Below are 27161 nucleotides of genomic sequence, written 5' to 3'. Positions count from 1 at the left end.
AGTCAATGTTAGACAAATAAATTAAAGTTAATAATAACAACAGTGAGTAATTTGTTTGCAAAATAATAATAATAATAATATTAATAAAAAATAATAACAATAAAAATAATAATATTAATAAAAATAATAATAACAATAAAAATAAAAATAATAATGAAAATAAAATAATAATGATAATAAAAACAATAAAATATTAATAAAAATATAAATATTAATAACAATAATAATAACGATAATAATAATGATGATAATAATAATAACGATAATAATAATAATGATGATAATACCAATAATAAAAAATAATAAAAACAATAATAATAATGATAATAACAATAATAACGATGATAATAAAAATAATTTAAAATTAATAATAAAAGCAATAATAATAATAAAAACAATAACAATAATAATAAAAACTAATAATAATAATAATAATAATGATAATAAAAACAATAACAATAATAACAATAGTAATAACAATAACAATAATAACAATAACAACAATAATAATAAACACTTAAATTCATGCAGTGAATAAAACTTGTCTAGCTTTACAACATGAACAAAGATGGCTGCCGGAACAAACACACGATGTTGAGTCTAAGATTTTTTTTCTACTTGCAGCATTCTATTATCATGCATTTTTTTATCTAAGCAAAGAATTTCTCATTTTTCTGAAGAGGATACACACGAATTAAGCCGGCACTGACTTAATAATAATCGTTTGTTTCTACATAACGAAACTAATCCGTAAAATATGTACCGAAATGTTAACATGCTGGAGGAGCTGTCTTGCATGGGAAACAAATATTTGCATCTTGGAATGTAACTATACTGATATATATATATATATATATATATTGTAAAGAAGTGAACCATAGCGGAAATTCAGTCGACTAAAATAAGATGGAAAACGGGGTGAGGAAAAGGAAATAAAAATGGGGGAAGTTACATGTAACAAATGTACAATTCAATAAAATAAATAAGTCGATTAAAAACAAGATCGTTAAAATACACCCGAAGCGCTTTTCGTTCAGACTAACTTTTCAAGGGTATAAGTCTGAAAATTATTATTTTTTTTTTTTTTTTTTACTGAATTGTACATTTGTTACATGTAATTTCCCCCATTTTTTTCCTTTTCCTCACTCTGTTTTCCATCTTATTTTAGTCGACTGAATTTCCGCTATTGTTCACTTCTTTACAATTATTCTACAATTTTGCCAATCGAATAAATTTATATATATAAGATTTTAAATCTCTGAAACAGCTACATTGTAAGCAGCTGAGGATCGCCGTTTTCTATTTACAAAATTTTAGTTAAGGGTGTCTCTTTTCGTCGTTATATAGTTAAATTATCTTTTACAATTTACACCTTTTGAGAAATCGGCTTATGCAAATGCTAAGTCTATTTCTGCTTAACAATTTTAATGTAGACTTTTTTTTTCTTATCTCCTTATATAAATGAATTCTCTTTTGTAATTAGAAACTTTTTAGAAGTCGGATTATGTAGGTGCCAAGTCTACGACAGGTTAAAGTTAGTTGCTTTTTTCCGGGAATTTAAACTGCATTCTTCATTTTTAATTTTACATTTTCTTTTTTAATTCAAAGCGTCTTTAGACTCTCTGTCCTTTTCTTTGTATATGTATGTATATATATAGAAATAAAAATTACAATAAGTTTACCAAGGTAATCAAAATGGTAAACTTAAAATATATTATAAATATTAAAGAGTTAATATTTACAAGTAAAGTAATCTCACCTATTGGATTGGAAGTTTTTAATTCGACCGTGTTTGGATTTTACCATTCTTGGATTTTTTACCCTTCACCGGACTATCCATTCATGTGAAATCTTTTTATCATTTTTTCTTTTACCTCCTATTCCCCTTACCTCACCCTTTTTTTTAACCAAGTAAGATCTGTGACTTACTTGTGGTTCCATTAAATACTTTTACATGCAAACTCCGATCCCGCATTTTGCTAATTCCTGCCCTCTGATGAGAAGGAGAGTATTTCTTCGAAACTCCGCGGATTAAGGACTATCCACTTATCTTGTGCTTCCTTTTTTAAAGTTAAATATGTTTTAAACTCTTTTTCAAGATGTTTTTTACATGTTTTATTAATCATTTGTTCATATATATATATATATATATATATATATAATGAATATTATTAAAAAAAGAACTCGTAAAATAGCACGTATATATAGTTAGATTGCGAGATAGCTAAATAAATATACATGACGAATCGCATGACTGCTGCTAGATCGATCGATAGATATTAATAAACTAAGATATGTAGATAACGAAGATTTAAATGTCAGAAGAAATGTTTGCATACTAAATAGAGAGAAATCGGTAGCGAATGGTGATGAACAGTTGTACATTTCATATGGTCTAAATGGCAAATACAAACCTGATTGGTTGGTTGACACACAAAAGCGCATGAGCCTGCGTACGTATTAACACCGTTGCTACTGATTCAAATCTTTCCCAGCTGGTCACGTTAACTTCTTTATGGTGGCGTCTTCTTCCATAACTGCCGTTTAAATGCAAGGAAAAAAAAACAACAACTCATGAACGTTGCCACTAATCATAAACTGAAATAAATTATTTGTACTCTCACGCACACATCTTTATTTAAACTTTGTATGTGCATATGATTATAAAGTTTTAAAAATGTTTTTATATACACGGTGATACGATAAAATTGTCGCCCTAGAAATGACGATATGATTCCATTTCCGTTTGACGAAAACCGTTTTTTTTTGGGGGGGGGGTTCTGACCAACTGCTAGTTATTCAGTTGTGTACACTTTCCGGTTTACGACATCCGGTTGCGCATGAAATATTAACGTTATTATTTGGAAATTATTATTTAACATGGGAAGAGTGGGCGGTTAAAATAACTTAAACGTAATACAGAAATGGACGATGTAAAAAAAAACAGGCAGTATTAACAATTGTTTATTTCGATAATTTAAACGCGAAAAAAAAAACAAAAACAAAAGAACAATTGAGACGCTGAAATATTAACGTTATTATTTCGAAGTTATTATTTAACATGGGAAGAATGGGATTTAAAATAACTTAAACGTAATACAGAAATGAACGGTGTTAAAAAAAGCAGATATCAAAATTGGAATTTAACTATAATAAGTATTATGGTATCTGTTCAGTGCACATTTACCTATAAGTATGGTCAACAACTTATAATTCAGTAACTGTAATTATAAAAAAAAATCAATTATAATAAACAGAACGACTCATAGAAATCTATCTATATTCTTTTTTTCATTTTAATATACTTTCATAGAAATGTTTCTGTTATGTCAAAAAGACTATTTTCTTTACGTCACAAGTATCACGCTCATACATTAATTCCATAGGTAATATAACATACTGACCCAACGGGTCACGGGTAGTCTAGTAGCTGACTAAATGTCATCTGTTAATATAATTGGGCGCCTTCACACTGCTATTATTGTTCGTAAAAAATAAAATAATAAAATACAATATTTTAAAATGTGTTTTTGATGTAATGATATGAATTACTTTTTTCTATTTCAGAAACGAAAAATGTCGTTGGAAATTAAAAAAAGAGGGGGGGGCATAGCATTGATAAAGAAAGTAAGATTTTTTTATAACGTCAGATAGCCGTTAGTATATTTAAAAAGGATATGATGCAAATAGTATTATTTTTTAAACAAATATGTATGCTATAATTAACAAATATGGATGTGTAACTAACATTAACAGTGTATTTCTGTTCTGTAATTTATTAACTGATTATATGTATTAATTATTATATGTATTAATTATTGTAGGAGGTGTTTCTATAGTGTGAGAGTGTTAGCCGGTGTCTAAAATTAAATTATGTTCTTCTAATAGGAGTTTATTTAGGAATGGCGATAAATTATAGAAACCTTCACATTGTTTAACTGTGCTTGAATTTGCGATAAGCACTGATTCAATAGGTCTCCGTCGCGGTTTATTTGAAATAAATTTAACTTCTTTTGTTTGTTTCAAGTTAAACGTATGATTATGCTGCAGTGAATGAGAGAATATTTCATTCAGAAAATTGCTGTTTCTTTTATTGAGCCTTTCCTCTAAGTTACGTTGGGTTTCACCAACGTATATATATATATATATATATATATATATATATATATATATATATATGATAACAATTTGGGCAAGGAACGGTCTATATGCTTGCATTGGAAATTTGTTTGTTTTATGGTTGTTTTGTTGTTTTTAATGTTTGTTTTATAGTTTGAGATGTGGTTGTTATGACTGAAATTCCTATTTTTTTTTTTTTTTTAGAATTTTGCAAATTATTATTAGTGAGTGTAGGTAATAGAAGATGTCTGCATACGAGAAAAGTGTTTGAATCCTGGAAAATATTTGTGTGTCTTTTTTCTTTGCATTTAATATAAAATATGTGTGGTATTGCAAAGTTTTTGATGTATTTGTGGGGTATTTGGATTCCTCGTCCAGATTCTGAATGCACAAGTAGAAAGAAACTAATTATCATACCTGTTTTTATTGTATTATTATTGTGTGAGTACAAATGTGTGTAATCTTCTATAATATAAATCTCCCCTGTCTGTTAAAATGTATGTATGTATGTATGTATGTATGTATGTTTGCCTAAAACTTTTGCCAGAGACGTCGGATTCCTTTTGTATCCTTTTGAAGCTCTACCTATATAGGTTCTAATTATATAAAAGCCAGGTACGGCCAATGATGGAGTACTGTTGCCACATATGGGCAGGAGCTACTAGAAGCAGCTTATTATGCCTTTACAGTATTCAAAATAGCCTTTGTAGCTTAGTCGGGGATGCCTCTTTTCGATTGTCTAGCCTTAATTTAAACCTACGTCACATACGAAATAGCAATATATATATATATATATATATATATATATATATATATATAGAACTACACAGGTAAATGATTCTGCTGCCTTAAAGCTCTTTAATGTGGCTAGACTATCAACTACCTTAAGCCAGGATTGAAACTCGACCGCCTCGGCGATAGGCGGCGTTTCTAACCGTTACGCTATTTGGTTGCTGCTAAGAAATGTATGTGATGTTACAAGGATCAAACATAGTGAAAACGTCGAATGTGTTTGCACAAAGAGCATTACATTAAACGCACCGTTCCGCAATTAAAAAAAAAAAAAACTACCGTAAAAACAACAAGCGAACTTCTACTTGCTGATTCTCTGCTCCAACAACAACATGGCGGAAATAAAAAAGAAAAACATACTGAAGATGGAGGTTTTCTTCGAAATATATTTATGAATTTAAATATGAATTTCAAACAAAATAAATGTCTGTTTATTTTGTAATAATGCGTTGTTTTGGCTTCAAACGTATATAATATGTACTTTATTTTATTCAAACTCAACCAGGGTCCTAGGTATGGCCTTAAACTATATCCGATGCGGGCTCTGGGGAGTGTGGAGTCACCCCTTAATTGCCATTGCTCCCAGGCCCACTCTGACCCGGTATGGTAGTACCTGTTAGGGTCCCAACTATGGGTTAAATAGAAACGGGGGAAAAATATATGCATATTCTATTAAAAACATTTTCTTCACAATCACTGGATTCGGCATTAAAGGACCTAAAATGGGTTGATATGCCGTAAAACAAAAACAACCAATAAAACTCAACTAGTGCTTCTAAGGAACAAAAATCTTAACACACACACACGCATATATATATATATATATATATATATATATATATATATATTAGTCATCGACATACAGTCCTGTTTCGTTGTATCACAACTCATTAGTGCCGCTAGACTAGCATCTCTTCCAAGCCAGGGATTGAACCTAGAACCGTCGTGTTGACAATAGGCAGTTCTCCCACTCGACCACAGAAACGACGCCCGCAAGTAACTCGTCGGAATGTCTATTTAAATAGACATCCGCCACCACTTTTACAGTGCTCAAACCGCCTGCTTGTATACAAACAAACAAAGAGCTTCGCATTTTTCAGCCAATTAAGTAGCGGGTGAGATTATTTACGACCGTGCTCTACCCAAAGAGGGGGGCTTAAAATATAATTGTAGTCATCGACATACGGTCCTGTTTCGTTGTATCACAACTCATCAATATAGTAAGTTATGAAAATACACGGTGTTTAAAAAAAGTCACTGAAGGGTTTTAAACTTAAATAGATTCTTTATTTTTGATGATTTCTTGTGCTTGGCAGGGAAATAAAGGCACGATATTCGAAACAAGTTAACAGTTGTTTCTAAAAAAATACATAATTCTTACTTGAGTAATTGTGTCTTCTGCAGGGGAATAAATTCATAATATCAGAAAAAAGTTAACAGTAGTTTTCAAGTGAATGAATAAACCTGAGCGGGTAGTCATATTCTTAGCAAGAGAATAAAGTTACAATACTGTTATAACTAGGGCTGTGACAATATTCTCTTTCAAATATGCTCTATATTGTTTTTATATGCCGGGAATATTCTTTAAGAATATGCTCGAGAATATGCTTTTTTTTACACGGGAATATTCTTTTTTTTTAAAAAGAATATGCTTTTTTTGCATAGGAATATTCTTTTTAAAAAGAATATGCTGCTTTGAGACGGAATATTCTCTCTGGCTACCGTATATTTATTTTTATAAATCACATATTTTCACTGTACTTCAAGCGAATATATTTATGCTAGGTACCTTAGATTTACGTTTGCAACAATATTAACCCTTTCGATTCCAATGGGCCGATATATCGGCCATGGGGATTTAAGTTAAAAGAAGACCTACAGATATTTCGGCCTTACTATAGTATTTTAATAGAACGGGTATAGTTGAGTAGTTGGTAATTTTGCAATGTTAGGGTCGAAAGGGTTAATTATTTGTTTTTTTATAAATTCTATTGATGATTTTGTAAAAGCTTCAGTTAATGCCGAAAACGCAAGAAAATATATAGAAAAAACATTTATTTTTATGCTATAAATACTTCTAACAATTAAACACTATCAAACTTAAACAAATATTTTATTCATTGCATTTTACAATTAAATGCGTTTTTAAGTTCTCAAAATTGAAACTTCTGCGGTTGTCTGCTAAAACGGTCTTATACTGGGAAAAAACTCGTTCCACGTCGCATGAGACTACTGGGGCATATTTCAAGCTGGCCATTTCTTCGGTACTTAAAACTTTTAAATGATCTATGCCATCCAAATTTCCTTCATTTTCAATAATAAGTGCATCGAGACGTTTTAAAGTAGCAAAACCTTTGTTCTTTGAAATGACATTCTTCATCTTTTTACGAAATTGGGAGTCATCCATCTCTTCAAGTGTCATTTCGACCTCTCTAATTAATTCAATAGATTTTGAAAGACTCAGCCCTTTAGTCTCCAACTTTGCAATATTTTTTGTTAAAATGGAAAAACTGTTGGCGATAAAGCCGAGATCAAATGGCAGTGATTCCTCATCCAACAGTTTTTTGGACTCCAATATACTTTGGGCCTCTGTTGAATCTAGAGACATTATGACAGGAGTAATTTCGGGCAAATGTTTGGCGTAATAATGCGCTACATCTAACCACGTACCCCATCTTGTTACAATGGGACTCGGTGGAAGGGGCACTCCTGGGGCTAGTTCCCTAAACTTTTCGATCCGATTGGGTGCTTTTAAAAATATACTTTTACAGTTGAAATCAGTTTATTTACTTTTGGGTGGGCCTGCCTGACTAATTCCGCAACCCTGTGCAAGCCATGGGCCAAACAAGTAACGTGCACCATTTTCGGGTATAAAACCTGAAGAGCATTCATAGCTTTGGACATATATGCAGCTGCATCAGTGGTTACAAGGAGCACATTATTATAAAGGACTTGCTGCGGCCACAAAAACTGCAACGAATCGTTAAAAAAAAAAAAAAAAAAAAAAAAAAGCAGCAATTGTAGAATGATTAACTTTTGGCAGACATGCAATATTTCCCAAATAGCACTTGCTGCGTTCCTCTTCTACCCCAAGAATGCCAAACACGAAGCAAGCAATAAAACGCTGCTCTACATCAGTGGTTTCATCAATCGAGACCCACAGTTTAATTCCAGCAGCTTTTTCTCTGAGTGACTTCACTTTAGCTTCGTACACTTCACTAACGTAATATTTTCTTAGTGCAGTCTGATTTGGAATATTTCTATGTGTGTACCTATGAAGAAAGTCTTTGAACACATTATTGTTCAGTTTATGAAACGGAATATCCGCTGCAATCAACGCTTTGCATAAGTCAGCGTTGAACAAATTATTCCTACTGGCTCCTAAATCAGTTGCTGCAGTAGGAACTTCGCCTAACGTTGCCGTGTAGGTCTTTTTTGCCAGATGTGCGTTGGTTTTTAAATGCTGTTTTATTAGAGATTTTTTACAACTTTTGATCTGTAAAAATAAAAATCAATTATTTAATGGTAATATATGCATTTAAAGGAAGGGTGGAAAAAGTTATTTGAAGCCGATTAACATTTATTAATTAACGTAAAAAGTAGATAAAATAAATTGTAAATTTCAACGTTCACTCAAAGTTTAATACAGCTAGATTTACCGTTATAGAATTTCAAAAACAAAACTACTATAACAACGCCAATCTATTAGTCAACTATATTACAAATTTTATGTATTAAAGTTTGTTCCTACCTGGATATTGCAGTATTTGCAGCTTAAGCAATTGCCAGTTAACTGGTAATCTTCAAATTCATCGGCATATCTTGCCATCCGTTCAGCAGGAGTGCTAATTATTTTCGGCATTTTTTGTTTAGTTTTTTAGATCTTGTAAATTCGTCCTCGGTACTAACACGCTTTGAGTATCTACAAGGACGAGATGTCTGTACATATTTATATATATGCCTATAATATCACTCTTTTTCAACAGACCAAATTTTAGACCCTTTTTTATGTAAATTCACATCTGTTAGGGTTATACCACGTTTAATTCATCTAAAAAAAAATGAATAAATTAAAAACTCTTATTCAAATATTTTCTTTCAGCATATTTTTGGCAAAACAAAACTTATTCCATAAATATTTTGCATATTCTTTTTTAAAAAGCATATTCTTTTTTTTAAGGAAATGGTTTTTATCAAAAGAATATTCTCTAACCCAATATATGTAAAGAATTGTTTTTTATTAAAAATATTCTTGACATTGCCCTACTCATTAATGTATATACTGTTTACATACTGTGAACAATTGAACACTCTATGGAACTTAAATATTTTATTTATTGCATTTTATAATTAAATTAGTCTTTAAATTATCAAAATTAAAGCTTCTTTGGTTGTCCGCTAAAATAGCCTTATAATGAGAAAAACTCGTTCCAATCGTAAGAGATTACTGGACCATATTAAAACCTGGTTATTTTTTCGATACAAATTGTAGTTACAATCCTTTGGACACTACGGGGCCGATATATCGGCCCTGGAGACCTAGGGCAAAAAGAATACGCGGATATTTCATCCCTAATATAATCCTCTAATAGAATGGATCTCATTAGGAACCAAAGGTTATTGTAAATTCACAACTACGAAGGTTTTACCATGTTTAATTTAATTTATATAAAAAAAGAAAACTTCGTAAAATTAAGACTCGTATGCAAATATTCATTTCAACATATTTTCGGAACAACTTATTCCATAAATATTTTACATATTCTTTTTTTTTAAGAGAATGGGCTTTTTGTTAAAGGAATATTCTTAAAAAAAAAGAATATGCTTTTTGTTAAAAGAATATTCTCTAACGAAATATATGCAAAGAATATTCTTTTGTAAAAGAATATGCTTGTCACAGCCCTAGTTATAACCAAAGTTGCAAAGAAAAACAGAATGCAAAAATAAAGTAACATCATGGATTGCAAAGCATGCAATAGGCGGGTTGTTTATCATGGGTGACGAACAATCTAGGTTGGTCCACCAGATATCAACTGGTTATTTATTTGTTTCCCACGAAACAAAATGTGACACAAGGCCGGTTTAATGTCAGCTCCCCTCAAACACAATCTGACTAAGACATTTTGAATTTTTTTTTTTTTTTTTAAATTCAAAATTCAAACAATCTTTGTTTATCAAAAATAATTTATTTTAAATGTTGTTCATTTTCAGCTTCACATATTATCTCTCCTAGGCCCGGATTTTTCTTGCCGGAATATCTTTAAGAAAGAACGTACATAAACAAACTGCGAACTCTGCAAGAATTGAAAAAAATTCCCAATGTTGTAGTCAGATTGTGTTAAAATTACAAAAAGCTATCATCAAAAATAAAGAAGCTATTAAAGTTCAAAACCCTGTATATATGGCAATTAAGCTACTCAGAATATAAGCCTGACGAATTCTCACGAGGACGAAACGCAGAATATTCTGTATAGCTTAATTGCATTATATATATTCATAGCTTACTACCTATCTCTATTTATGTAGTGAGCACTTGAAGTAAATACTGAAAAATTACGTATAAAATTATATCTTCCTATATTAATGTATGTGATAAAATAAAATAGTAAAATTTATGTGTGTGTGTGTGATATATATATATATATATATATATATATATATATATATATATATATATATATATATATATATATATAATGGTTATTTTTATTTCAATGTTGAACTTTGTATGAACTGTCCGCATGAGCTGTTTTCCATATTTATATTCTTATGTTTTTTTTAAATTTTGTGACTACAAATCATAAAACTTTCAGTTCCATCCTATGAAGCAACCAGCAAATACATAAAAAATATTAAAATTTTTAGCGTGACTATCTGATTATTTTGCTAAATGTTTTCCCTCTGATGGGAGAATTTCCATTTTTTGAAACTCTGCGGACTAAGGAGCACCTAGCTACCAGCTTTGGAGTATTCTGCCAAATAATAAAAACTTTTTGTTAATTTTTACTTTACAGCTCTGTTTTTTTTATTATTATTTATCGTAAGCTCTACTATATTCCGTGAATGTATTGAGCTTTTTAATTTGGTTGGGATTAGAATATAAATAACTATATTTATATTTGCTTTTGGAATTTGTTTTTTCTTTGATTAATAAATTTCTCCTCAAAGCTATTCGGCCTTATCCGGCATGCTTTGAATCGATCTGTCACATCAACTATTTGAAAAGGGGAATTTTTCCCGAAATATAATGGATATGTCACAGACATAACAAGTAAGACATTTGTACTAAATACAATTGAATATATATATATATATATATATATATATATATATATATATATATAGACATATATGTATGTACTTATTGATTTGTAAATCGCCACTTGTTCTCGTCTTTTCCCATCAACACCGACTATATCTCATTCCTCGCATTGTGATAGCCTTTTAAATCTCTACTACATACCTATCCCATACAATGCTTCAAGCAAACTACATATCTCTATCTCATATATATATATATATATATATATATATATATATATATATATATATATATATATATATATATATATATATATATATAAAATGCTCCTTATCTTGAGTTGAGCATATTGAGAAGTGATACACAAATTACTATTAGCGTATTAAACGATGCTCTTTGTGTAAACAAATCGAGCTTAGGTATTTCGGACGATGTCAAAACATCGTTAATTCACGACTTGCACATTAGCGTAATGATTAGGAGCCTTGACTGTCGTACAGGCGGTCGGGTTTCAATCCTGGCTTGAAGTAGTTGCCTGTCCAGCCGCACTGATGAGTTGTGAAACAGCGAAACAGTACTGTATGCGGATGACTATATATATATATATATATATATATATATATATATATATATATATAATATAAAGCTGAATGTGTGTGTGTGTGTGTGTGTGTGTGTGTGTGTGTGTGTGTGTGTGTGTGGTCATGAATAGGCTCCTATATGGTTGACTATTTTAAAAAACTGATTACATATAATGATAGAAGATGTATTGAGACACAGGAATGGGTATGTTTGATCTGGCAGAACGGTGGTTCATTAAAAAAATTTTGAACCCAGTCAACGACGGGTACTTTTGCTAGTATATATATATTGACAGAAATACAGAGTGAGGTTGAGAAAAAGACAAACGGAGAGACAGTGATAAGTTGTGATAGAGAGACAGTCAAAATAACACCGACGATACGGGAGAGAGACAGAGAGACAGAGAGTGAGAGAGAGAGACAGATATAAACCTTGACAAAATACAATATAATAATAGCTGCAATCTACAACGTTCATAAACGCGAAAGATTTGATTACGCCATCGGAATGGAGCACACAACAATGCATGCTGGGAAATAATGAAGTTTGCACGAAGACTTACTTAGCGCAATCAGTGGGTGGCAACAAATTAGATGAGTTAATGAACGAACGAAGAGGAAGCAATGAGATTTTAAATAAATCCAAATAAATGCGGGGTAAAACAAAATGGAGGATGTCGGTTTTAAACGAGTAGAATACGAAGACGATCAAAACACACGTATAAAAAAAAGACAGGACTAAGTAAATACTAAAATAATTATATAAATTAAATGAAAGTATAAATAGAAAAATACAAGAAATAAAAATTGGGAAGAAACGGAACAATGAACGCTTAAATAAAAAGGAATCAAATTGGAAGAATGGCGATCGAAGTTTTAGAAAAATCCATGGCTTAACTTCATTATTATATGCGATGTTCATATTGGATTAATCGGACTACTATCCTCATCTTGAGTGTGATTTTTCGTGACGTTTCGGCCTATGCAACACCTAACCTCCTTCAGTACGCTTTCTGTCGAACTCGCGAATCATCTTGAGTGTGATTTTCGTGTCGTTTCGGCCTATGCAACACCTGACCTCCTTCAGTAGGCTTTCTGTCGAACTCGGGAATCATCTTGAGTGTGATTTTCGTGACGTTCCGGCCTATGCAACACCTGACCTCCTTCAGTACGCTTTCTGTCGAACTCGGGAATCATCTTGAGTGTGATTTTAGTGACGTTCCGGCCTATGACACACCTGACCTCCTTCAGTAGGCTTTCTGTTGAACTCGGGAATCATCTTGAGTGTGATTTTCGTGACGTTCCGGCCTATGCAACACCTGACATCCTTCAGTACGCTTTCTGTCGAACTCGGGAATCATCTTGAGTGTGATATTCGTGACGTTCCGGCCTATGCAACACCTGACCTCCTTCAGTAGGCTTTCTGTTGAACTCGGGAATCATCTTGAGTGTGATTTTCGTGACGTTCCGGCCTATGCAACACCTGACCTCCTTCAGTACGCTTTCTGTCGAACTCGCGAATCATCTTGAGTGTGATTTTCGTGACGTTCCGGCCTATGCAACACCTGACCTCCTTCAGTAGGCTTTCTGTCGAACTCGGGAATCATCTTGAGTGTGATTTTCGTGTCGTTTCGGCCTATGCAACACCTGACCTCCTTCAGTACGCTTTCTGTCGAACTCGGGAACCATCTTGAGTGTGATTTTCGTGACGTTTCGGCCTATGCAACACCTGACCTCCTTCAGTACGCTTTCTGTCGAACTCGGGAATCATCTTGAGTGTGATTTTCGTGACGTTCCGGCCTATGCAACACCTGACCTCCTTCAGTACACTTTCTGTCGAACTCGGGAATCATCTTGAGTGTGATTTTCGTGACGTTCCGGCCTATGCAACACCTGACCTCCTTCAGTAGGCTTTCTGTCGAACTCGCGAATCATCTTGAGTGTGATTTTCGTGACGTTCCGGCCTATGCAACACCTGACCTCCTTCAGTAGGCTTTCTGTCGAACTCGCGAATCATCTTGAGTGTGATTTTCGTGACGTTCCGGCCTATGCAACACCTGACCTCCTTCAGTAGGCTTTCTGTTTAACTCGGGAATCATCTTGAGTGTGATTTTCGTGACGTTTCGGCCTATGCAACACCTGGCCTCCTTCAGTAGGCTTTCTGTTGAACTCGGGAATCATCTTGAGTGTGATTTTCGTGACGTTTCGGCCTATGCAACACCTGACCTCCTTCAGTACGCTTTCTGTCGAACTCGGGAATCATCTTGAGTGTGATATTCGTGACGTTCCGGCCTATGCAACACCTGACCTCCTTCAGTACGCTTTCTGTCGAACTCGGGAATCATCTTGAGTGTTATTTTCTGACGTTTCGGCCTATGCAACACCTGACCTCCTTCAGTAGGCTTTCTGTCGAACTCGGGAATCATCTTGAGTGTGATTTTCGTGACGTTCCGGCCTATGCAACACCTGACCTCCTTCAGTACGCTTTCTTTCGAACTCGGGAATCATCTTGAGTGTGATTTTCGTGTCGTTTCGGCCTATGCAACACCTGACCTCCTTCAGTACGCTTTCTGTCGAACTCGCGAATCATCTTGAGTGTGATTTTCGTGACGTTCCGGCCTATGCAACATCCGACCTCCTTCAGTAGGCTTTTCTGTCGAACTTGGGAATCTGCAAGTTATTTGGGACGAACCCCTATATCTAATTTACAGAGAGTGTGTGTTCTCGTTGCGTCTGCCACAAAGTAGAAGTGCTAATTTATTTGCAATTGTACTTTTAGTGTCGCCCGCACACAGGATTGAACCATCAACACACAGAAGAGTGTCACTTACAATTGAATATTACCAGGTACATTATCCGAGCAAACGTAGTATGGATTTTTAAAATCCTTAAATCTCACTTCTTATACAATGTCACTAATTGTCACTATATATTACTTCCTGCTATTACAGATTATCTAAAATTATTATATTTTTTACTAGAATATCTTGTCTTTTTCTTTCCCAGTTTTAACAACTAGTCCTTTTATTTTTCTAAGTTTAATCTTAATGATATTTTTTATGACATTCTCACCCAAAACAAGCCAAATTGCCACTTTGATGTAGGGGCTACTATCAGGGACATAAGCTACAGGGGTACTATGTAGGAAGTTGAGCAGCAAGATGTCTGTTTACGTTACACTTGAACTTCTGCATGTTAGTACAATTGGGGAAGAAGGGACCCGGAAGGGAATTCCAAAGTCTAGCGGTTCCGGGGAATAAACTACTGGAGTAGAAGGCTCTCTTACATCTAGGGATCTCTACTGTGAAAGGGTGGGATTTAGCTGCTTGTCGGGTATGTCGGGGGTATTTACGTCGAGGGGGTATAAATGCTTGCAGTTCGTCAGAGTATTCACCGTTAAAGTACTTGTAGAACAGGCAGAGGGATGCAACATTTCGTCGATGGGACAGAGGCTGAAGTTTAGATGACAGTTCAAGACCTTTCAGGTTGGCGACTCTCTTTGGACCTTGTCCAAGAGCGAGAGACTAGTAGCAGATGCACCAGCCCAAATATGACAACAATACTCCATACATGGGCGAATGGTGACCTTATAGAGGTACAGGATACTTTCGGGCGTTAGTAGCTTTCTAGCACGGTAGAGAGAACCTACCTTCTTCGCAGCGGTCCTGCCAATGCTCTCAATGTAATTGTTTCAACTCATGTTTTCTGTGAACGTAAGGCCGAGGAGTTTAAATTACTTTTCATGCTCGCATTTTTCTATGTAATCCATGATTTTTCCAAGGTTTGCTCTGAAATATTAGGTTGGTGCAAAATAATAACGTTTTTTATTTACGTTCAACTATATATAAAAACGATATTATTTTTGCACCAACCTAATAATATTTTCTTTTTTGTGCTCAATATAATACGCATTGTAAACAATCCATAAAAATTATCATCAACTTCTTAAATTCAATAAATTAAAAAAAAAATTAACAGAAAATGGACAAAAAAGAGAGAAACAGAATTAACGGGCACTGTCGTAAGCAAAATATTATCAGCCCAACCACGGCAAAGAGCATATTTTTTTGCTAACTCTCTCTATATAACCCAAACAAATTTCGCTATGATTTATGAAGGTGTCGAAGATGAATAAGTTTCTATGGTAACTAACAGCCAATCAGAAGAAATCGTTTCTACAACATCAATGTTGAAAAAGTTGCTATGATAATCAACATTAAATCAGAAACAGCCGTCTCCCATGTTCCTTACTAATTCTGAAGACTTTTGAACACGAGTAATTTTACTTGAACTTTTGTTTTAATGAAAGAAAATTGACATTTTTTATTTCAAAATATAACCGAGAAGGTGACCTATGAACTGTAAAAATTGTTTGAAATTTGGTCGCAAAATGAGTGACCGGTGAAGCTTTAAAACAGTTCTAAAGAAGTAAAATTAACACTTAACCATACAAAAAAACGGTACTGTTATAATTATATATACACATATGTATATATACATATATATATACACATATGTATATATATATATTATATATACACATATGTATATATATTATATGATATTATATATATACATATGTGTATACATTATATATATACATATGTATATACATTATATATATACATATGTATATATACATATATATACACATATGTATATATATATTATATTATATATACACATATGTATATATATATTATATAATATATATACATATGTGTATACATTATAGATATACCTATGTATATATATATCATATATATACATATGTGTATACATTATATTATATATATACATATGTGTATACATTATATTATATATATGCATATGCATATATATTATATTATATATACATATGTATATATATTATATATATGTATATGTATTATATTATATATATGTATATATATTATATTATATATACATATGTATATATATTATATTATATATACATATGTATATATATATTATATTATATATACATATGTATATATATATTATATATACATATGTATATATATCATATAATATATACATATGTATATATATATTATATATACATATGTATATGTATTATATTATATATATACATAAGTATATATATTATATATATAAGTATATATATCATATATAGATAAGTATATATATTATCTTATATATATACATATGTATATTATATACATATGTATATATGTTATATTATATATATATATGTATATACATATTATATTATATATATACATATGTATATACATATGTATATATATTATATTATATATATATGCATATGATTATATATATTATAGTATATATATATACATATGATAATATATATTATATTATATATATATGCATATGATTATATATATTATATTATATATGCATATGATTATATATATTATAGTATATATATATGCATATGATTATATATATTATATTATATATGCATATGATTATATATATTATAGTATATATATGCATATGATTATATATATTATAGTATATATATACATATGATTATATATATTATAGTATATATATATACATATGATTATATATATACATATGTATATATACACATGTATATATACACATGTATATATATATACATGTATATACATATGTATATATACATATGTATTTATATACATATATATATATATATGTATACATGTATAGCTATGTATACATATGTAAATATATACATATGTATATATATGTATATATATACATGTGTATATATATACATATGTATATATATACATATGTATATATACATATATATATACACATATGTATATATATACATATATATATACACATATATATACACATATATATACACATATATATACATATATATATACACATATATATACACACATATATACATATATATACACACATATATATACATATATATATACACATATATATACATATATATACACATACACATATATACATATATATACACATATATACATATATATACATACGTATATATACACATATATATATGTGTACATATATGTATATATATACATATGTATATATATATTAAATTATATATACATATGTATATATATTATATTATATATATACATATGTATATATATTTATATATACATTATATTATATATACATTATATTATATATACATTATATTATATATACATATGTATATATATATATATTTATGTATATATTATATACATTATATTATATATATATTTATATATATATATTATATACATTATATTATATATATATTTATATATATTATATATATATTTATATATATATTATGCGCATTATATTATATATATACAGTGATGATCATATTTATTGGCACGGTAAAATAAAAGTTAAATTTTGTCTAATAAATTCTAAAAAAGGGATTAAATTAAAGAAAATAACAAAGTATATTATGTATTTTTAACTGGCCTTTCCGATGCAGCAATCGGATTTTAGAAAAAATAAATAACAAAGGAACAACAAACATAATTGCAAAAAACCCTTGTTCAAAATTATTGGCACGGCTTTGTTTTTCTTTTAGTATCAGTATGATATCAATCAATTTCCGGTTTACGTGCTTTCTGAACTTTTTTATAGCCATATTATGCTTGTTTAATGCTTATTCAGTGAATAATTTTTTTCAGATAATTTTTATATGAACTTATTTAAACTATTATAAGTGACTAAATTATAATTTTCAATCGCCATGGTTAAAACTAAGGAACACAGCGAAGACGTCAGGAAGCTTGTTGTAGCGTGCCATACCAATGGGGAGGGCTATGATAAGATTTCAAAGAAGCTAAACCTTCCCAAATCCACTGTTAGAGCCATAATAAACAAGTTCAAATCGCAAGGCCACGTTATGAGTTTAGAGGGTAGAGGGAGAAAACGGATTCTTTCCCCAAGAGATGAACGGAAAATTGTTCGACAAGTAAAACAAAACCCAAGGATCTCTGTTGGGGAGATTGTTGATGAACAGAGCACCTCTGGAGTGAATGTATCTCGACATACAGTTGGTAGAGTTTTGAAGAGAGCTGGTTTAAAAGCATGTCGTCCGAGAAAGACCCCCTTATTGAAGCCTATGCACCTGAAAGCGAGGCTAGCCTTTGCAAAACGTCATATTGATAAAGATGTTGCATTCTGGAAACGTGTTCTATGGACTGACGAAACGAAAATAGAGTTATTTGGCCATAATAAAGTGTCTTATATTTACAGAAAATCTGGCGAAGCTTTCCTGCCTAAGAACACCATACCCACAGTGAAGCACGGTGGAGGCAGTTTGATGTTTTGGGGATCCTTTGCTGCCTCTGGACCAGGGCGACTTGTTAAGGTCACAGGTAGCATAAAAAAGGAAGATTATGTTAAAATATTGGATGAAAACCTGAAAGACTCTGCTAAAGAGCTCTCACTTGGTCGTCGTTGGTGGTTCATGCAAGATAATGACCCAAAGCATTCGGCTAAACTGACTAAGAAATGGCTTGAGGACAATCATATTAATGTTTTGGAGTGGCCATCACAAAGCCCAGACCTTAATCCAATTGAAAATTTATGGAGAACATTAAAATTGAGGGTAATGCAAAGGAAGCCTAAGAATCTTATTCAATTGGAGGATTATTGTCAGGAAGAGTGGGCTAAAATTACTACTGAAGAGTGCAACAACTTGGTTGTAAACTATGAAAAGCGACTGAGGAAGGTAATCAAGGCCAAAGGCTATACAATTGATTATTAAATAAATCGTGCCAATAATTTTGAACAAGGGTTTTTTTGCAATTATGTTTGTTGTTCCTTTGTTATTTATTTTTTCTAAAATCCGATTGCTGCATCGGAAAGGCCAGTTAAAAATACATAATATACTTTGTTATTTTCTTTAATTTAATCCCTTTTTTAGAATTTATTAGACAAAATTTAACTTTTATTTTACCGTGCCAATAAATATGATCATCACTGTATATTTATATATATTATATTATGTACATTACATTATATATATATTTATATATACATTATATTATGTATATATATATATTATATTATATACATTTTATTATGTATATATACGTATATTATATTATATACATTATATTATGTATATATATATATTATATACATTATATTATGTATGTATATATATATTATATACATTATATTATGTATGTATATATATATTATATACATTATATTATGTATGTGTATATATATATATATATATTATGTATGTGTATATATATATTATATCATGTATGTGTATATATATATATATATTATATTATGTATGTGTATATATATATTATATTATGTATGTGTATATATATATTATATTATGTATGTGTATATATATATATTATATTATGTATGTGTATATATATTATATTATGTATGTGTATATATATATATTATATTATGTATGTGTATATATATATATTATATTATGTATGTGTATATATATTATATTATGTATGTGTGTGTATATATATATATATCTATATATATATATATATTCCCGTTTTCTATTTACAAAATTTTAGTTAAGGTTTTCTCTTTTCATCCATATGTAGTTGAATTCTGTTTTAAAATTGAAGAATGCGAAATCGGCTTATGCAAATGCTATGTCTATTTCTATTTAACAATTTTTGTAAAGGCTTTTTTTTTCTTCATCCTTATATAAATGAATTCTCTTTGGTCCTTATAAACATTTTAATAGTCGCATTATGTAGGTGCTAAGTCTTCGATAGGTTTAAGTTTATATATTTTTCCATCCGGGAATTTTAATTGCATTCTTTATATTTATGTTTTTTGTATTCCTTTCTTCAAAGCTTCTTGAGACTAATATATATATATATATATATATATATATATATATATATATATATATATATATATATATATATATATATATATATATTAAATTAAAATTGAGTGGATTTCTTTAATGAAACGTAGTGATATCAAAGATGAGACACCCTAAAAAATTTTTTAAACTTTTGTCAGAATATAAAATATCTTTTTAGGAACAGTGTGTTTACCACATTAAAACTGACCTTACGTTTAACATTGCTCCCAAAGATGAGGAGATAAAATAGGGTCCAAGTCACACTGAAAAAAAAAATGCAAAGATTACGGTGACACTGGAACTGTCGTTAGCCTAGAACTTCAACGCGATTCGATTGAGTGCGTTTCGATCGGAAATCGACATTGTTTTTTCTTCGTAATTTTTTAGTATGTTTCGAGGAGCAACCAGAGAAGATAACGTAAACATTGAACGGCGCGTGCTCTTCTTGGAAATGCATTAGCGAAATGGCATTCTGTCGTTTTAAAGAAAGGAGGAGGGAGGCGACGATTATAAGCAGGATTCAAAAAGCAGATGAGAATAGACATTTCGACATTTTTCATTGTTGAAATTCTTCATTGTAATCTCATTTTCAAACAAAGATATACTCATTCTGCTCGTCCTTTTAGGGCAGTTTCTTTCTTTTTTTACCGTTATTGTGTCTGTCTTGTTCCGTAGAATTTTGGTTAAACCGTCTACTTTTTGTTGTCTTTGCCTTCTCCTATTTCTCCTTTCTTTTTAATCGGTTGGCAAGTGCTGGGATAGCAGTATCAGAATTTTTGTAGGAATTTTTGACACCCCTAACACGAAACTGCGAATACAATATAAAAATCTCGTAATTTCTCTGTTAAAAGTGGGTTATTTATTTTCTTTATGGATTATACTTCCAAAATAAACTATTACAGTTGTTTTAAAAGTAATAAAAATATTTTTTTTTAAAACAGTAATGAATTTTCCGAACTCAATATTTTTCAATTTTTAAACTCAATATTTTTCAATTTTTAAATTTTAAAAATCTATCAAAATTTTTCTATTGATTCTATTTTTACGATATTTTCAGGGTCAATGTGAAATTTTATGTTCTTTCCAATAAACCGAATATAATATTTTAGACAAACGTTTTTTTTTTAAATTCACGCCCCCCAAGTGTCACCCATTTTCAACTTTCTCTTAAAAAGTAAATAATTAATTTATGTCGTGGAGTTTTATATATCACAAATTGAAGAGAAAAGGTCAATAAATAATATATTCAAATTTAAAACAAAAAAAAAATCGCTTTTTTAGAAATTTACCTGTAAAGTCCGAAGTTTAAAACCTTATTTTATAAGAACACATTGTTTCTTTTTGTCTTTTTTTTTTTTTAATGAAACCTTGGTCCTTGCTCCTTTAATTGAAAAAAAATTAGGGCTTGAATTAAATTTTTCGAGGAGTTATAAGCTTAGAAAGATAGGGGGTCGAATAATTCACGCCTCTCATTTTGAAATGTCTATTAAAAAGTAAATAATTAATTTATGTCGTGGAGTTTTATATATCACAAATTGAAGAGAAAAGGTCAATAAATAATATATTCAAATTTAAAACAAAAAAACAAATCGCTTTTTTAGAAATTTACCTGTAAAGTCCGAAGTTTAAAACCTTTTAAAAAAAAAAAAAAACACATTGTTTTTTTTTTTTTTTTTAATAAAACCTTGGTCCTTGCTCCTTTAATTGAAAAAAAAATTAGGGCTTGAATTACATTTTTCGAGGAGTTATAAGCTTGGAAAGATGGGGTGGAATTATTCACTATTTTCACGAAATTTCTGACACTGCTAGTGCTGGGATCGTGCCGTCGAGTTCCCTCGCTATTGTTTAATATTGTGAATCCCAGATAACGCCGGATGACTCAATGGATCGACGGAACAAACAAAAGATGGCGCTGCGTTATATTCAATAATTTTCCAGACATTTTTGTACGAGCATTTCAAATTGTTGCAGACACTCGAAAATTCAGTATTTAACTGCTATAGATCTTATGAGATGACTGACCAATTATTATGATTTCAGATTCAAATGAACAGCTAGAGCAAGGATTGGAATACACCCTACTAAAGCTTGATTGTCACAGCTGGTGAATTTCAAAAATGCAATATGTACGTAATGGCACTTTAGAAGAACGATATGCAATAAAATTCTGTTTTAAAATTGGGGAAAAATGTAAAAAAAAAAAAAAAAAAAAAAAAAACGTACGGAATGCTTCAGACTGCTTTTAGATCATCTTGCATGAATTGAGCATCCGTTTCGGAGTGGCATAAGAGATTCAAGGAAGGCAGAGAGTCTATGAAAGATGATGAGGTTTGTGGGAAGACTAAGGAAGTCAACACCAAAGTTGATAAAGAATATCATGGATAAGGACCATCATGTTCCTATAGAGACAATAAGTGCACAGTTTGTTGTCAGTGTGGGAACTGTACACACAATTATTCGTGAGGAACTGAAGATGCGGAAGATTTGCGTGAAGTTTGTCCCAAGATGCCCAGAGAAAATCACAGTCAATTTTAATAAGATGGGCATCAAGACAGTTGGCCACTCTCCTCTTAATCCAGACCTTGCTCCCTGTGACTTTCGGCTATTCCCTAAGCTCAAGGAAAACCTTAGAGGCTGCCGTTATGAGACAATTGAGGAGATGAAAGGGACTGGGACGATCGTCATTGACATGCTCTCATAAGCGGACTTCCATGGGACTTTGTAGAAGTTGTTAGAACAATAAATCAAGTGAATTGCAGAAGATTACTTAAAAGGGACATAACTTTCATGTGTACTATCAATGAAAAGTGCCCATACGAAAAAAGTCTGGAAGCTTATTGGAGGCACCGCATCAGTTTGTTGTTAATGAAATGGGTTTTTTCAATGGCAGATAAATGTTATTGAAATGAGAAAGTAAATAGACAAACTAACAAGAATAAAAATAGGCCATACTCACTTAACCCACTCATATCTCCTTAAAAAAGAAAGCCAACCCATCTGTATATCAAACACCACTCACAATCAAACACATATTAATTGAATGTACTGATTTTGCAAACAGTAAGAAATCGATTCTACAAAGAAAACAATATTAAAGAGTTATTTGATAAAAACAATCCCCACACAATACTCTCATATCTGAAAAAAAATTGGCCTTTATAAACAAATTTAAAAAGAACCCTGTGTACAATGGTCCTGGATATGACCTAAAACTATATCCGATGGTGAGGCCACAGCTTGCGGGCTTTGGGGAGTGTGGAGCCACCCTTTAATTGCCATTGCTCACAGGTCCACTCTGACCCGGAGTGGTAGTACCTGTTAGGGTCCCAACTATGGGTTAAATAGAATCTGACTTGAAAAAAAAAATATATATATACTCCATTAAAAATCGTCCCTCAAAATAACTAGATTCGGCATTAAATAACCTGAAAAAGGTTGATATGCCGTAAAACAAAAACAACCAACCAACTAAATAGTTTAAAACAATAAAAATATTTACAATTAAAGGATTATATGATAAAAGAAAGGAATTTTGGTTAAGCGAAACAATAAAATTACATATTAATTTATTTATTGCGGATTATTATTCTCATCTTTCTTAGTTGTTGTTTCACGACGTTTCGGCCAACTATTCGTCTGGCATTCGTCAGGTGGTAACTGCGACGGTGTAGGAACTCTGAATCTCCTAACTGCATTCTCAGCAATTACTGCCATCCATAGTTGTTGTCGTCTCACCACGTTTTGGCCAAGTAAGCCTCTTGACGGCATTAGGTAGGATGGAAACCGCTATCTAATATATCTATATATCTATAAAAGTGAACGTGTGTGTGTGTGTGTCTGTGTACATTTCCCTACGCAATAACTCTGTCAATTTTTAGTCTACAGACTCGAAATTTGATATACAGAGTACTGAGATTTGGGAAAATCGATGTGATCGGGTTTCGGCCAGAAATTTCGCTGTTAAGGGTTCAAAATTCAACGATTTGACCTTTGAGAACTCTACCAAACTCCTCTGATAAGCCTTGGGTAGGATTGAAACCGCTATTTTCAGACAATTCTCACCTGGAACCGTAGAAATTCAACATCTCTATCCACTGTGCTACAGGGCCTAAATGGCGATCTAGGTTGGACTTTTTGGTCTCATAAATCAATGTTTATTTATTATCTTATCTTCCATGGGTCCGTACCGAATGGCAATATATATTATTCAATCGGAATTCATTATTGAGATGAGTATTATTTATTAATTTTATTTATAAAAACTATGGATGGCAATAATTGCTGAGAATGCAGTTAGGAGATTCGGAGTTCTTATCCCATCGCGGTTACCACCTGACGAAGGCCAGAGCAATAGTTGGCCGAAACCTCGCGAAACAACAAGTAATATATATGAGAATAATAGTCCGCAATAAATAAATTAAAGGCGTAGTTGATAGAGACTTTGAATCTCTACGGTTTCAGGTGAGAATTGTCTGAAGATAGCAGTTTCAATCCTACCCAAAGCCGGCCAGAGTCTTACTTGGCCTAAACGTGGTGAGATGACAACAACTATGGAAGGCAGTAATTGCTAAGAATGCAGTGTGGAGAACCAAAGTTCCTATCCCGTCGTGGTTACCACCTGACGAAGGCCAGAGGAATAGTTGGCCGAAACGTCGTGAAACAACAACTAAGAAAGATGAGGAGAATAGTCCGCAATAAATAACTTAATCTAAATAATGAATTCTAATTAAATAATATAAATAAAAGTACAGTTTACCAAAACCATAAGATTAACCTTACATCCTGTCGTCAGATGACGAAGAAAGAAACGCGTTATATATTCAAGAAACACAGTACCGCCAAAGAGAGAGAGAGTTGGCAGTTAAAGAGAGAATGGTAGTCAATTAAGACTGACCGGAGGTTGGCTAAGAAGAGGTTTTGTCTCTACAGGTCATGAAAGAATTAAGTACCTATTTACAATGCCTCCCCACGGGACAGAGTTAGACACCAGGGTCGTTTTTTTAACGTGGAGAAAAGGTACAAAAATACAAAAATTGTCTCAGTCGTGAAGGACTGCTCCTCCACCGAAAGAGAACAAGAAATTGAAGTGCAGCATCTGAAGAACAGATGGTATTTATTTGCTCCCCCACCGAGCAAATTAGGCACAAGGCCAATTTTTAATGTGAGGAGTGAAGGGAGGGGGAAGGGAAAAAGGGTACCAGCTCCCGAGAGGTGGGAAATGGGAGCTGGTTAAAGGTCAGCTATGTGGGGTTGCCCCCACATCTGGTCCTTGCTTGCAGCATCTGCCGGAACAGATAGTATTTATTTGCTCCCCCACCGAGCAAATTAGGCACAAGGCCGATTTTTAATGTGAGGAGTGAAGGGGAAATGGGGACCAACTCCTCGGAGAGTAGGGGAGCTGGATAGTGACAATTGGTATGAAGGGTTGCCCCTACATTGACCAAGGTCTTATATGTGGGGTCGCCCCCACATATGGTCTTTGCTTGCAGTATCTGCCGGAACAGATGCTACACTTTGATCTTGACCCGAAGGCCAAGAGATCAACTAACGAAGGTGTAGAAGCTAAATAGAAATGCGTGCAAATTCTGAGAAAGTCACAGTCATGAGGCAAAGTTATGCAAAATATAACTTTGTGCCGAAAGAAAAGATCAACTGCCAGACATCAGCGGCTATGAAGAAAGTGTGTTTCCCTTTTGTCTGGTGTGCCACACGGACAAACGTTTTTATTTCTTTCCTACGTTATTTGCCGCTTTCTGAATTGTATTTATTGGTGTAAACACAAAAAAAAACGATGCCGTAGAGAAAAAAGAAAATTATACATACATTTATTTTAAAGAATAACCTTTTATACCCCCCCCGCAAAAGCCAGTTAAGGTAGCGTATGGAGCTGAGCCACTAAGAGAAAAATGTATAAGGCCCGATCAGGTTGTGAGTTAGGCAGCAAGGTGTTTGTTTAAATTTCACTTAAGTTTATGAATGTCGATGCTTCGGAAAAACAGGGAGCAGAAATGGAATTTCAAAAGCAAGCGGTCAGAGCAAATAGCAATCAGAAGTAGATAACATTCCAGTATATTGGTTTAGAGTTAAGGGAGTGGCTGTATTAGTTAATCGAGTGGTTCGGGGGGATTTTCAATTGAAAGGCTACAATTCTGGTCATTTCATCGTAAAACATTTGTAAAAGTAAATACTTTTAAAATAAACAGAGGGGGGGGCGATAATACAAGAGGGAACTTGGCATAAAAACGTGGAGGTTTGTTCAGCGTACATTTTCCAAGGTTATTAAGTGGTTAGACTAAAAATTGGCGGAGGAGTTTGGTAGAGTCAACAAAGGTCAACTCTTTCAACTTTGACATCTTGGTAGCCAAGTTCTCGCTCCAAAACTGATTAAAAGGCTTGCCGCATGTCTGAATACACTTGATGTAAAATTTCAAATGTTTAGACCAAAAATTGGCTGAGTAATTTGGTAGAGACCGAACAGGTCACATTTTTTTTTTAACTTTGACCCCAATTTTGACCCCTTCATATTTGTTTTGGGCTCAAATCAAATGAAAAAGTT

The 27161-nt window shown here is 32.0% G+C and overlaps 1 protein-coding gene across 9 annotated transcripts in view; it reads right to left on the bottom strand.

The window, feature by feature from the left end:
- Positions 1–27161, bottom strand: part of LOC145269516 (uncharacterized) — a 962295-nt gene that overhangs the window by 707752 nt on the left and 227382 nt on the right. For 7 of the 9 annotated variants that reach the window (XR_013865075.1, XM_080125267.1, XM_080125266.1 and 4 more), the window contains exon 2: positions 2415–2537. The exons of the other annotated variants lie outside the window; for them this stretch is intronic. The gene's annotated coding sequence lies outside the window, so the exon portion shown is untranslated. The remainder of the gene's footprint in view (positions 1–2414; positions 2538–27161) is intronic. 9 annotated transcript variants of the gene reach the window in all.

Source organism: Euprymna scolopes, chromosome 45 (assembly GCF_053919585.1).
Source record: "Euprymna scolopes isolate OS-2025 chromosome 45, ASM5391958v1, whole genome shotgun sequence".
NCBI classification, from domain to species: Eukaryota; Metazoa; Mollusca; class Cephalopoda; order Sepiida; family Sepiolidae; genus Euprymna; species Euprymna scolopes.
This window is presented reverse-complemented; position numbering and strand designations above follow the sequence as displayed.